Here is a 12422-nt window from a genome sequence, read left to right as displayed (position 1 = left end):
AAGAATTCCATATAATAAATTGAAGAAAAAAAATGGCAATAAATTCTATGGACTAAGACTACAGGTCTGACTTCCTTGAAGCTGTTTCGAAAGAAAGCTAGAAAAATACTGGTAATCAAGAAGATTGTAATGAGAAATAACTGGAATACATCAAAACATACGGAGATAAACATTTTATTGCAAAAAATGCAATTAAGCATGAGGGAAATAATGTTGCTCTCATAAAAGATGTCAGTGAAATTTAATGATACTCATCAGTTTGGAGCAAAATTATATACAGTAGGAGCACATTAATCATAACATCTGAGGACACCTCCAGGTGCATGTGCAGTTAGCTCCCACTGACAACTCTAGGCGTCAAATATTGCTTGTTCATATTTGCATCAATAATTCCAAAACCATGCTATGTACAAGGTTTTAAAAGATTTCATCTTAAAGCTAACACAGTGGTAAATACAACTACAATAATATTTGACCTCGGTCTAATGCAGGTAAAGAGATATTAAATGTTGTTTTCATGATATTAATTTACATAGATATAATGTTCATATATTTCTAAATATCTCAACAACTGTGTAACACAGACAGAACTCCTTAGCCTCATATGAAAGCTGTCAGCTAGATGAATAAAATGCTACTGATAGTATGTGTGTATCTGGAGTGGTTGCTGAGATATTATAAGTTGTTTACAAAATATTACATATTAGTGTGTTTACTCTATATTATAAAATTCATTTTAGGGCCTAGAACCTAACGAATACTACCACTGTAAAAATAGTTTGTCCTGAAGGGTTTTCCATTTATACTTCTTTCATAATCCCTATGGTTCCAGAGATGTGAATGTTTGTTTGACATGTGAGGATATAATTTGATTCTGTCAAAAGGCGTAGGCTCCACCCATTAGAAGTTAGAGCGCAAACTTCCTGAGCTCCATTGGAGTGAATGAGTTAAGCATTAGTAGAAATCAAAGCAGAAAGAAACAAGGAAGACTGCCAGAATAATGACAAAACAAGTCAATAATAGCTAATGTAGTTAATAAGGAAAGAATGGTACATTATAAATATTGAGGTGATTTAATAACCTTAACAGATTCAAACATAGAGGAAGCAAGAAATATTTTCTAGGAGCAGTGATGTACATGAATGAGAAGAAGGTACTTGAAATATATGCAGTAGACAGACAGATTAAAATAGTTACATTTCACTGATAATTTGCTTGAACCATGAAATAGTCTTAAAGAGAAAAATAAATCATTTTAAATCCTGCAAAGGGAAAACAGGTTACATAACTTGCAATCTGCAAAAACTGAGAAATCTCATTCATTATAGTGCTTTATTTCTTAATGGGTTGTGCCGTACTAGTCAAGTGTAATAGGACAGCTATGTCTTAATTTTCTGTCCTATCCAGGCCTTAAATGCTAAAAAAGTAGCAATAAATAATGAGAAAAGATCTGTAAGCTTTGATATAATTGTTATATTGTAAAACAAGTGCAGACTTCTAGAAAAGTAAAAGTGGAATAAGGCATTCCTGGCAACAATGTTATGATGCTTACTAAATACTTTTTGATATGTATCCCTTTTAAACTTTCAGACAGAAAGTTCTTTAGAATTAATTTTTATTAAACATCATGTCGCTTCTCGTCAGTTATTTTCTACTGAAGTCAGTCAACACAGAATAAAACTATATTTTTGCAAGAATATTGACATTGCTATGTTTTATAATGAAATGCAATATAGCTCATCCCAAAATACCAACAAGATGTAAGAAAATATATGCCTTCAGATGTTGCAACTATTCCATGTGGAAGCAGTATTACTCTTCTGTTAGACCTTGAATCTGAGGTTGGCTTTACTCAGTTATAATGTTAGAACATGAGGCATTTGGCCTCCAGTTCTTCTGGTTCTGCTTCTTCCATCATTTTTTGTATAACAGCCATCCATACCCCCCAGATGCTATGATATTCACCTTCAAAATGTATTTTTCCTTCTTAATTACAGATTCATTTTTCTCCAGCTCATCTTCACTCACAACCTCCATTTTAGATACAGTGATCACTGGTAACAGGCCTCTGGCACAACCTAGTGATCATCTCTCTAAGAGTATTTTTTTTATTTGTATACATATATACAATTCATATTTTACACATTTACATATTTATAACATTTGCATATTTTAACATCATCCAGTACATTGATATTTCCATTTTAAGTATTTCCCCCCACTTTTTACCCACAACCAAACCATATTTTTCCAGTATTTTTGTCAATGTCTATTTTCTATTTTATTTGATTTCATTAATTCTTTCATTCCGTATAGTCCATGTTAAATAGAATATGATTCTGTCCATTTTCTTAACTTCATTCTGGGATCTTGTCCCATAAAACCCATACTCTATCATATCCATGTTTAACATTTCTAAATTTAAATACATTTTAATCAAATCATGTTTTCATATGTTTTTCCACACTTTTTGAATTCTCTCACATTTAAAAAAAATGTTCTGTAGTTTCTAATTCTTTACAATTATTACATAAGCTATCTTGTTTTTTCTGTATGGCATATTTGCCCCCACTGGTAGTTTTCCTATGGACAACCTCCACAAAAAATCATCGCATTCTTTAATTCTTTTATAATTTCTGTATCTCATCATTATGGCTTTCTTCTTATCTATTTCTGACTCTTTCCATGGATCCACCAAATAAATGGATATCATAATGCTAACATACAATTATTTCTCTTATTTTTGATCACATTCCTTTTTAATTGCCACAATACAATTTTACTGCAAAATTCTTTCATTTGGTCGTTAATAACACTTTTATTTCTTTTTTCATTTCCATTTCTTCCCAAAATTTTCTACATTTACAATACGTTATTGTTTCAGTCAAATCTTTATTATTTTTCATTATTACTTTTAGTGGTTTATATATACTTAAAGAGGCTGCATTCATACTTGGATTTATCATCCTCAGTCCCCCTTGTTCATCTTTCTTATATAAAATTCCCCTCTTAACTTGGTTCAGTTTTGACCCCAAAATAAATGAAAAGATTGTCTGCATAATTTATTTTTCATATTTCATTGACACCATATAAACATTTGCAATATAAGCTATTTTACCTGTTATTATGGTGTTTATTAAATGTGCTTTCTTTTTGTATGAAAACCTATATGTATTTCAGAATGTAATTATGTCTTTGATTCCTTAAATAACTTTATCCCATTGTTCATGTCTGTATTCTACCCTTGCAAATATCATTCCTAAAATATATATACTCTTTTCATTATATTCCACACCTCCTATAATACCTTCATACCCAAAACCTTTTCTTTTCTCTTTATTTATGCTTAAACCAATTTTATTCATCCATCAATCTTTCATTATTTTTATACATCCAGATTTTATATTTTGCTATTACTACAATATCATCAGCATAAGTATACATTATTGGTAACTGTATCTGCTCCATCATTCTATATCCTCCCTTACTTGACATTTTACTAATTTCCATAACTACTATGTTCTTTATTATAGCAAAGATCATACTAATTGCAGGACATCCTTGTTTTATACCACATTCTATTTTCAAATTCTCCCCAATCCAACCATTTACACTCAAGTTCACATAATTCTTTTCATGTTGATGTAATTACTTGTAATATTTTTTCACTTATGTTGTATACTTGCAAAATTCATCATAATTTTTTATACTGAATATTAGCATATGCCTAATACTGAATATTATCATATGCGTAACTGACATCACCTATCATAATTCTTGTTTCTGCTTTTTTAGTAATATCATCAATTCCTTCCCTTATTGTCCACAAGTCTTGACTCCCCTTTCCTTTTCTCCCAAACAAATTCTGATCATACAATCTTTCTATTTTACATTGCAGTCTTTTAGTTAGTATTCTCATAAAAAATGTTATAGTCTGTGTTATTCAGTGTAACTGGTCTCCATTTTTTATTTCATCTTTATCTCCTTTCTTTAATATAAATGTTATCATACCTGTGCAAATTTCTTTATACTAAACTCCTTTTACTAGACACTCATTACTTCTATAAACACCATTTTTGCCAGTCATACATTTTTTATACATACTATATTCAATTCTGTCCAAACCTGTAGCTGAATTAACGTTAATATATTTCATGATCTAATTCAACTCATTTATATTTATTTTCTCTCTAAATATTCATTATCTTCCTTATTTAATTTTTCACCATTATAAATTTGTTTTATGTTAACTTCTTTTTACTATATAAATCTAATACATATTCTTTAATTATTTCGTATATTTCTCCTTGTTTTTTAACTTGTTTCCCATCTTTATACTCATATTATCTTTCCTTCTTTTACTATCTTACATAAGTAGGGTGCTACTTCTTTTTTCTTGTAAGCAATATTTTTTGCTTATATAACAATTTATTAACCATATCTTGATTTCTTCTGTATAATTATTTTCTTTTTCATGAAATGATTTTTTCTTCTCCATCAAGTTCATAGGTTAGTACTAGGCTAACTGTCCTCGTGAGCCATTTTAAGCCTAGTCAGTTATCCCTTGTGAGACTCAAACCCTGCACCTTGTGTTTGTAAGGTAAACATCTTAACCATTAGGCCACCCCCCAACTGTTCAAATATCTCTTGACTTAATATTTTGTGTTCCATGTTTTCTTTTTTCTTGTTTTCCTTTTCTTTTCTATAGATTCTAAAAATACTTTTTTTGTATTTCTCTTTGAATTGAATCCACCATATTGTCCATTTTTTTGTAAAAATCTCTCATACTAGTATGTTGTTGCTATCATTCTGTAATTTATTTTTCTTTCTCCTAATCTAACTCTTTTTAATTTACTCTTTTTTATGGCTTTTCCTATTTTAATATATCCCTCGCTTTCATGAATTCTTATCCAAATCATCACATGATCAGAGAACCATTATATGTAATTCCTGTTTGCATAATTTTAGGCTTTTTGAAATAAAAAATCAGTTTCTGTCTTTATTTCATTTCTTTTGTAAGTCCAATGTTTATTTTCATATGTTTTTAATTTTCTACTTACCATAATCTCAGTAATCATTTTAATATCACAAGTATGCTTTTTTTCTCTCAAAATACAATTGAAGTTACCTGTCATTATTATACCCATGTTAATGCAGACATAATTAGTATACTTTTAAACATTGTTTCTCTTTCTTTTATGTCACATATGCAGGTAACGCTATTAGTCTACATACTGTACATATTTTTACATCTTATATCCACTGCTGTTATTCAGCCCAGTTCTACTATAGTAATATCTAATATTTTTATATTTTCTTGGCATAGTATACATATACCTAAATATGTTTCTTTGCCTATATTCCAAATAGCAGTACTATTCCAAAGTTTTTCTGTTTGCACCCTTTCTTCTTCTGTTAGCATTCTAATGTCTTCCAAAACTAGTAATTGAGTATCTACTGCAGTACACTATTGTAAAATACTAATTCTCCTCTTAATATTCTTCATACTATTCACATTCAAAGCTAATATTTTCAGCTTTATAGAACAGTTATTAGAATAATCTTCTTACCCTTTACCTTTTGTATTCTCTCTTGCCATTAAATTTTTAAATTTTCTTTTTCTTTGCCTAACTCTCTTTCCTATTGCATTTTTCTTGCCTTTTACTATATGCCACTCTGACTCTTCTTCAATTGTTTCATCTGGCTCTTTCTTTCTCTTTCTCTTTGTCTTTCCCTTAAAATTTAAATACCATGTTTACAATTCTTCTTGTTGTGTTGTGTGTTCTTATACAGCATTCTTTTCTAACTATTTTCTTGTATAATTTAATTTTCATTTTCTTTTTCATTTTATTGTATTTCTGCCTCAAATTCTAACCATGAATGTCCTGTATTACCTCATTTTTTACATTTCACTTCACATTTCTTTGCATTATGACCTATCTGAGCACATAAATAACATCTTTTTTGTCACATTCATTAATTAAATGATCACGTTTTCCACAAAAATAACAAGTATTTGGTTGTACTCTATACCTCACAAAACCTCTATTGCCATGCACATTAATAATACTAGGTATGTGTATCACATTGTCATTTTCTATTTTTAAAATTATTCCATGTCCCTGACACCCAGTCCATAATCCTCTTTCATCATAGATTTTATTAGTGTCCACTAATTCTTTACATATTTTCAACAAATATTCTTTCATTTTTTTTGCTCCCACTTCAGTTCTAAACTGAATCAAGATTCTTTTTTTTTTTTTTTTTGCCTGAAAAGGCTTGTACAACATGTTGTGACCAAGGAAATTCTGCTTTCTTTATTTTGTAGGCCCCCAAAAGGTTTTCCATAGCCTAGCCAGCTTCAAAAAGCAAGTGACAAAAAATTTCTTTGTTAATTAAAATGAAAGATCTTAACTCTTCAGCTTTTACTCCCAGAGGTTCAATAACATTGTCCCATACCTCATATCTGTCCAGACCTTTTTCTTTTTTACTGATCACCCAAACAACATATTTTTCTTTACTTCCTTCATCTCCGCCTTCTCCTTAATTCCTTCTTCCACCATTTGAGTATAGGACTTTTTTTCTGGAACCTTCTCTGGCTCTTTTTCCTTCTCTTTTTCTCTCTCTTCTATTTGTTTCCATAATGTCACTCCAGGATTCAGCAGTTCTACTTTCTGGCTCACTTTGGTTAACTGTCTCCTCCAAATACTCATCCCACAATCCTCCCAATTGGATGGTTGAAATAACACATTTTTCTGCATTTTCTGCCACTTCAAACAGGTTTTTATGGACATTTTCTTCTGACTCCATCTCCACCACTGCATTTATCTCCACCTGTTTCCTCATCTCACCATCAGCAGACTACAGTTTCTCTGCTCCCACATTTCCTAAAAATATTTCTGGTAGTGATTCTACAAATCTTTCTTCATTTTCAATACATTTAACTTCCAAATTGGTTTGGCTGTCAGCAGCCATGTTTCCCTCTGTTCCTCCTGGCTATCTCTGAGCCTGGACAGGAAACAGGAAGCCAGGATGTACAACACCCAATCTTTTCCCACTTACTGCAAAGAGTAGGAGAAGTTCCTCAATGCCCTGGCAGAGCCAGACCCATCACTAAGAAACCTAGACAGTTGCTTATGACCCATTAGCTTGGGGCAGGGATTTCCCCTGGCCAGGAGGCTCACACAACATGTAATTCAAATAAAAACTTACATTTCTTCTTTAAGAACACACTTTACATGCATTATATTTCTTCTTTAAGGATGCATGCCGCATGTATCAGTAGCATCCTTGCATGTAAACTTACTTTTTTTTTCAGGGATACACTCTGCATGCATCATTGAACATTGAAACTTCAGACAGGGTTTTTTTTAAGCATGAAGGATTTGCTGTTCCTTTGCCAGATAGATGAGTGAACATGGACAGAGCAGTGTGTGTGAAATGACCCAGTTACAGATGGCAGGTTGGTTAACTTACTCAGGCTCAAACTCTGTACCTTGATGACAGGTGAATAAAGCCTGAATCCTCTACATGAACTACCAAGCTGTCATCAGGGTTGCATTTTTTTAAAAATGTTAAGTGCATTTTCATGGAATGTTCAGTGCATTTTCAAGGCATGTTGAGTTTCAAGGAAATAGTTTACCGTTGCTCTTGCTAACTATGTTTTCAAAGTGTAACTGTTTTCTTTAGAAAATGACCATCATTAGTGTTTGTGCTATATAAGTTAAAAGCAGTGTGAGTAGTACAACAGCGAACATACTTGCCTTTGGTGTAGAAAGCTTTGGGTTCTACTCCCACACTGTATAGATGGAAGGTTGATAGTCCAGTGCCTTTTAAAGGGTTGGGAGGTGAAGATGCTACACTCCTGAGTGTGTCTTCCTTTGGATGAAATACCTATAAACTATGAATCAGTTGTTACTTTGAGAGCCATTCCCTATTTCAATATTACCAGCTTACAATGCATTTTAAATGGAATATGGGTAATTTATTCTTCAAGTGCAGCACATGCTGGATTTGTACGTGAAACACACTGAAATGAAAAGTTTTCTATTTTAAAAAGTTGGGCATATTTTAGATGAATTTTGAAGGTTATGAACCGAATATATGTTTTAAAAATGCATTGTGTTCCTTTAAATGTTTTAACGGAAGCAACAATGTATTGCATCATTGTAACCATATTATTTTACCAGCAGGAAACGACGATACTTTGTTTGAAAAAGTTTGGCACAGCCAAACGAAAGCACTTACCTTGACTGTTTTTTTGCATTTTGTTTGTCTTTTTATTTTGGGCATTACCATTTATATCTTGAATTTGGACGCAATAAATTTACTTCAGCCAGTTCGTATTATTTGTTTTTCATTTATTGGTTTATCAGTGCTCTCATTGTCTTGAAATGAAAAGTTGTTTGACAGCAACAACCTCTTCATTAGTTATAGATCTCTTTAATGTGAAATTATTCAGATGACTTTTACTTCTGTAGAGAATGTGTATATTGACTGATATTGGTGGATTGTAATGACAGAAGTCTGCGTGGCCTTTTGTGGTCAAAATGTTCTGAAATGGGCAGTTTTGTCATTATGGTTAATATATTTTGTTTCTTTGCTTATAGGAAAATTTTTGCAGACTACAAATTTAAAACACTAACAAACGGGCATGTATTATACATGGAATATTATTTCATAAAATCAGGATGGTGCATCAAAGAGCACATGCATATATGCATGGTCCTAAAAATGTGTGTAAGGGGCCTATGATTTGAAAACAACCCAATGATAAACTTAATCCAGAACTGGCCAAATGCATTTTCTTTGAATGCGAGTTTCAATGCCATGTCAATGAATGTGAGTTTCAAGGGCAGAGAAGCTTACTGTTCATACTAAATCTGTTTTCATTGTGGGAATGTATTATTTTGTTTTGCAAATGGCTATCATTGTTTGTACTATAAACTTTGAAATAAAAGTTTTAAGAAAATAGTATGCACACTGGCATGTTTATACAGTGTTTATGGTAACTGGGGAGAAATGGCCAGCTAATGGGGCAAATAGCTGGGGGGGGGGGTGCTGCTAGGAGGGAGGCTCTAATCTATTACTCTGCCGACAGCCCCATTTGACCATGATCCAGGTCTGGCCCTGCCAACATTTCCCTAGTAATATCAATACCACCTTGGGTCTCCTCTGAAAAGAGGCTACTAGCCTAGTGAGACTAACCTGGTCAACAAAGGCTAACTAAAGTAAAATATGCATACTCTATAAAATTATTGCAAAATTTTATTAGCATTTGTTTTCTTTTCTATTAATGTATGTTTACCTGTGTCATTGTTTTAAATATGAGAATTTAATAAAAGGGTTTAAGAAAAGAAATGCGACATTTGCTGTGAAGCCTGGTACAATGCAATTTAGTTTAAATAAACTGCAGACATCTATGTAGTGTATGTTAAGCTATAATTCCATGAAGGTATAACCAATCCATGGAAAATTATCACTAAGAGTGTGACTTATAGTTTAAACAAATGCAGAGGCCCCTTAATTTGCTGTCATGATTTCAAAATTCAGCTTTGTAAGAAAGGGGCATCCTGATAACACTCTGCTCCTTCTTCTTAACCCCTCTCACAGTACAATAATTAGATCTGTAAGATTCCTTTCTAGCCTGAGTCCCTGTAACAGAAATTAATTGAAAATAATTTTACACTTGCCTGCCTGCTTTTCTGTTAACACATTCAATTTTATTTTACCTTGGGATTCAACACCGCCCTAAAGATCACAATCCACATGACATTTATGTACACTTTTATAAGCAAGTAAGCAAACAAACATACTAACAATTGTGTAATTTTATAAGCAATCACATAAGCAAACAAATACATGTCCAGTTCATACATTCCCCAGCCTTTCAGCATGTCTTCTTAGGATGTTACCCCCTCCTTGGAATTACATTCATGGGCCGTTGTCCTTTTATAACCAAATCAAATATATATTTAGTGCTTTTGCTAAAAGTTTGCTAACCCACATTTGTTTATTTGTTTTTTTCTGCTTACAGGCTCATAAAACATTTTTCCTATAATATTCATCATGCATATCAATGATATACTTTTTGCATCTCACATTTTTGTCTGCATACATGTGATTTAAATTAGATAAATCTGTGACAAGTATAAATACTTGAAAAATTCTGCAATAAGACTTGGCTAATCTAGTGGCAAGGTCTCATAAAAATAATACGATAATAGTTGAAAGCAAGACAAAAACTAGTTGGATGAATGTTTACTCATTGGGGGCAATGGAAAACTAAATACGCCAAGACATTTATGGATTTAGATGCCTAGACAGATCCAGCTTTAGATTTTGATTATGATATGGTCAACTGATTAAAGAATTGATTGGTTGTGTAAGGAAATTAATTAAAGCTAGGAGTGTATAGGCCATAAAAATAATGTATACCTCTGTAATAAGATCAAATATGGAATTTGATCACAGCCAGTGGTTTCTCTTATAAGAAATTTAGATTGAATATATTTCAGAATGCCCAATATCATTTCTATGACTGACTGAGTACTTGTAAAATAAATCCTATGAGAAATGTTGAAAGCAATAGGCCTTTATTCTGTTTTTCACAATTACATTTGAAAGGATTTGATCGTTATAAAATTACTACAGAACATTTTTGTATGGTGTAGCTTAAGATTAGGAAAAAGGGAAACAATTGTTATAAACTACTAAGAAATATAACAAATCAATATTAGAGCTGTCAGACAGAATAGATAATCCATATAATTCACTACCATTTGCATAAGATCCACCGACAACCTTTCTAGCTTCAAGACAGTATTAAGAACTAATTAATGACAAGAAAAATATGGCACCTAAACAGGCTAATATGGCTCTTTGTTAAAGTGTTGCATCACAGTTGTATTATATTGGTGTTGAATTGTATAAGACTGAATGCAAACATTTAAATCAGATATGTTTATCCTAGGTAAACATGCAATAGGCAAATCAAAGTGAATTCTTAAGGTAGTGTTAGGTCATTCTTTTCTATATAATGACATGCTCTGTCTTTCTGCATTCACTTATTTCCCTCATTAACAACTTAGAGTTCGTAGTATATTGTCACAGCAAATGCCACTCTAGTTATGGGTATCCAAGAACACTGCAATATTTGGGCACTGATGCATGTGAATGTCTCCACTCTGCAGCTCTCTTTCTTTAAAAGGCCAGCACACATGCACACAAAGACTGCCACATGTATGCATGCCCATATGCACACACACACACACACACACACACACACACACACACACACACACACACACACACACACACACACACAGACACACACACACACACACACACACACACAGACACACACAGACACACACACACACACACACACACACACACACACACACACACACACACACACACACACACACACACACACACACACACACACACAGACACACATGCATTTTCTTTCTCTCTCTCTCTCTCTCTCTCTCTCTCAGTGGTAAAAGTCCACTAGTATAAAAAAGCCAATGCTATACCTTCAAAGTCCAAAATGACACTATTTTGCAGTTTAGTGGGTATGGTGGGACCCTAAGCTACTCTCCTCTGGCCAAGTGTACCTCATCTGTTGTACTTTTCTGTCCAAAGATAAAGCTGTCCTTTATTTGTATTTATTTGCCTTGTCATCCATCAGTGCCATTTGCTGTGTGTTTTCCCCTCTTTACCTATCTCTTATTATTTGATTGTATAACACATACAGGTAGCTTTTACAGTCTTTGTTAACCTACTTTTAAGTCAATACCATTGTTATCTGTACCTTATATGTGTGATTACCTCTGCAGCATTCTTCTTTTTTTTTCAGAGTAAAACTGTTCCTTCTTGCAGGCCAGGAACAGCATATGTCAGTACCCTGACCTTGCTGCTTCAGCTTTTGTTGGGTTATGAAATGCATCTTTAGTACAAGTCATTAATATGGTATGTTATGGAATTACATCATGAAGGATTTTATAGCATATCAGTTCTGAGTAGCAAAAGAATAGAGAGACCATTTCAGACTCCAACTCTACTACATTAAGTCCATCTGTAGTACAATCTAATCCTTTCAGTACATTTGGAATTTTCTGGTAGTATAGGACAACATTGACTTCTTACTGGAAGCGTTCTGCAATTCTCCTTCAACCTTTTGGATTACAGCATATTTCAGTCATTAAAAACTTTTAAATTATCTGAGAGATATATAGCTTTAACTCATGTTGCAAATAAGAGATTTAGTTGGGGAATCAAAATATATGAAAAATGATTATATTTAGAAATATTGCACTATTAACTGGTCATTTTTGAACAGCAATTATTGCCATTTAAAACCTGTGGGTAAAAGAGTGTTATCAATCATTCCATCACTGGGTTGAGCATGAGGGACA

The sequence above is a fragment of the Protopterus annectens genome, chromosome 2.part0 (assembly GCF_019279795.1).
Source record: "Protopterus annectens isolate FY-2018-M chromosome 2.part0, PAN1.0, whole genome shotgun sequence".
NCBI lineage: Eukaryota > Metazoa > Chordata > Ceratodontiformes > Protopteridae > Protopterus > Protopterus annectens.
The sequence above is the reverse complement of the archived record's forward strand: the minus strand, read 5'-3'. Positions refer to the sequence as shown.